This window comes from Salvelinus alpinus, chromosome 2 (assembly GCF_045679555.1).
Source record: "Salvelinus alpinus chromosome 2, SLU_Salpinus.1, whole genome shotgun sequence".
Lineage (NCBI taxonomy): Eukaryota > Metazoa > Chordata > Actinopteri > Salmoniformes > Salmonidae > Salvelinus > Salvelinus alpinus.
In genome coordinates, this window is record NC_092087.1 from 56,738,740 (window position 1) to 56,741,674 (window position 2,935).

The window sequence follows — 2,935 nt, forward strand, 5'->3', positions numbered from 1 at the left end:
TTCGAACAAAACCTATATGCATTGTGTAATATGATGTTACAGGACTGTCATCTGACGAAGTATATCAAGGTTAGTCCAAAATTATATATCTTTTGCTGTATTGTTACGATCGCTAACCTGTGCTGCTGGTAAATTGCTTGTGTTTCTGGCTATTGTGCTAAGCTAATATAATGCTATATTGTGTTTTCGCTGTAAAACACTTAAAAAATCTGACATATTGGCTGGATTCACAAGATGTTGGGCTTTCATTTGCTGTACGCTGTGTATTTTTCAGAAATGTTTTAAGATGAGTAATTAGGTATTTGACGTTGGTCTCTGTAATTATTCTGGCAGCTTCGGCACTATTTCAGATTGCAGCTGCAATGTAGAACTGTGATTTATACCTGAAATATGCACATTTTTCTAAAAAAACATATGCTATACAATAAATATGTTATCAGACTGTCATCTTATGAAGTTGTTTCTTGGTTAGTGGCTATTTATATCTTTATTTGGTCGAATTAGTGATGGCTACTGATGGAGTAAAAAACTGGTGGAGTAAAAAAAGTGGTGTCTTTTGCTAACGTGGTTAGCTAATAGATTTACATATTGTGTCTTCCCTGTAAAACATTTTAAAAATCAGAAATGATGGCTGGATTCACAAGATGTGTATCTTTCATCTGGTGTCTTGGACTTGTGATTTAATGATATTTAGATGCTAGTATTTACTTGTGACGCTATGCTAGGCTATGCTAGTCAGCTTTTTTACTGTGGGGGGTGCTCCCGGATCCGGGTTTGGGAGGAATTAGAGGTTAAAGTTGGTGATGTGGTTATTACTGACAAGAAGCACATGGCTGAGCTCTTTAATCATCACTTCATTAAGTCAGGATTCCTATTTGCCTCCGCCATGTCTCCTTGGCCGTCCAACATTTCCACATCTCCCACCCCTTTTAATGCGACTAGCCCTGATGATTCTCCCTCTTTTTCCCCATGCCCTGCTACAAAGTTTCTCCCTGTAGGTAGTCACTGAGTCCGAGGTGCTAAATGTGGTTTTCTTTCAAAAACAAGGACATTTCTAAGTGACCCCAAACTTTTGAACGGTAATGTATATATTTTTTTCAGAACATTAACCATGTGTGTTCTCTTGTTTTGTAGTTTTGACCCAATGATTTTTTTTTTAAAGAAAAGGCACTGAAACCAAAATACCTTTAGTTTTGGTGATCCTCTCAGCTCTGGCTCATAATGGCTTATTTTGCAATCCAATGCATTGAACGAATGTATTAATTACAGTGATTTACTATTCTCATTCTCGGACTGGAAACATTGTTTGCAGAGTTCACGATCTCATTTTCAAATCCTTGTTTATAAAATAACGATATTTTGGAGATTATTTGGTTTTCAAATAACCGAAAGTCAGCAGTTGTAATCTGAATAAAGGCCAAATAATATTAATGAAGGCCAAAATATTTATTTCTGTTTTTAGAGGGAGAGAAACCAAAAGCCTACCTTGCCTATTTTTTGGACATGGACATCCCGGGCCGGCCATACCCTCCCCTAACCCGGACGACGCTGGGCCAATTGTGCGCCGCCCTATGGGACTCCCCATCACGGTCGGATGTTATACAGCCTGGGACTGTAGTGATGCTTCTTGCCTTGAGATGCAGTTCCTTGGACCACTGCGCCACTCAGGAGCCATGACCAACATGACCATTATATATTGTCCTGCTAATAGCCCATCCTAGAAACGTTGTTTACAGAATTCACAGCCTGCTTCGCTTGTGAAAAACAGGGTTAATAATAAGAACAATACTTTTTCCCCCTTCCTCTTGTTAAAGGTTCCAATTGATAAAGTTTTTTTAATCAATTAGTATATTTGAGTTTAACGCGGGTAGGCTATTGCTTCAAATCCTATTGCTTTTATATAATTCTAAATTAAATATAATAATTGTTTTGTTAAAAAAATTGTGTCTCCCGGTCATGGCCAGCACGGGTATCAAACCAGCATCTTTAGCAACACAGTTTACACTGTAATGCAGTGTCTTAGACCGCTGCGCCACTCTGCTGTATTGTGATCCAAAGCCATGAATGAGTGAGTCACTCAGCTTTATGTAGGTGCCGAGGCTATATGACTGCGCTACCAACTTGATTATTTAGCAGACATCACTTCCTTATTCAGTCAACACATATATTTTAAGAATATCATGGAATATAATTGAACATTTCTCTTAGAATAAAAACTTTAGTGTAACAACAGTTTTAGTAAGTAATACTGACGAGTAGTAACAAAAGAAAGTGTATTTTTCCCAGGACAGAGGAATAATAATTCTTACACTATTGTTCTAAATTCATTCACCTTTTTCATCATCATTCAATTTTGAAGTCGTGCACAATGATCAGTTTCTATTTGGTTTATGTCACCCATTCATTGTCAGTTAGACACATTAGCGCCTTGGAACTGAGAAGTGGTCTGTGGTCACCACCTGCAGAACCACTCCTTTATTGGGGGTGTCTTGCTAATTGCCTATAATTTCCACCTTTTGTCTATTCCATTTGCACAACAGCATGTGAAATTTATTGTCAATCAGTGTTGCTTCCTAAGTGGACAGTTTGATTTCACAAAAGTGTGATTGACTTGGAGTTACATTGTGTTGTTTAAGTGTTCCATTTATTTTTTTGAGCAGTGTACATTTGATTGATTGAGATCAGTGCAGTAAGCATCCACCTGAGGGTGCTATTGGCCCACATTTTCTCATTTTTATTCCTGACAATCAAAAAAATCTAAGTTAGTTTAAATACATGACCTAATCATTTTATTTGCTTGAGGTATCTGTACGCTAACCTCTCCAATTATTATTTGGTTTGAATGCGTTCTGGTTGAATATGAGTAAAAAAAATTATATTTGTCTTCAATTTGTTCAATCATGGCATCTTGAAATAAAAGTTATTGTGCTGTCTT

General features: G+C 37.1%; 1 long non-coding RNA gene across 1 annotated transcript; it reads left to right on the top strand.

Annotated features, from left to right (window-relative positions):
• Positions 1–618: 618 nt before the first annotated feature.
• LOC139565425 (uncharacterized) lies at positions 619–2,935 on the top strand. Its single transcript, XR_011672902.1, has 2 exons — positions 619–1,079; positions 1,463–2,935. It is a non-coding gene; the product is annotated as an uncharacterized lncRNA (long non-coding RNA).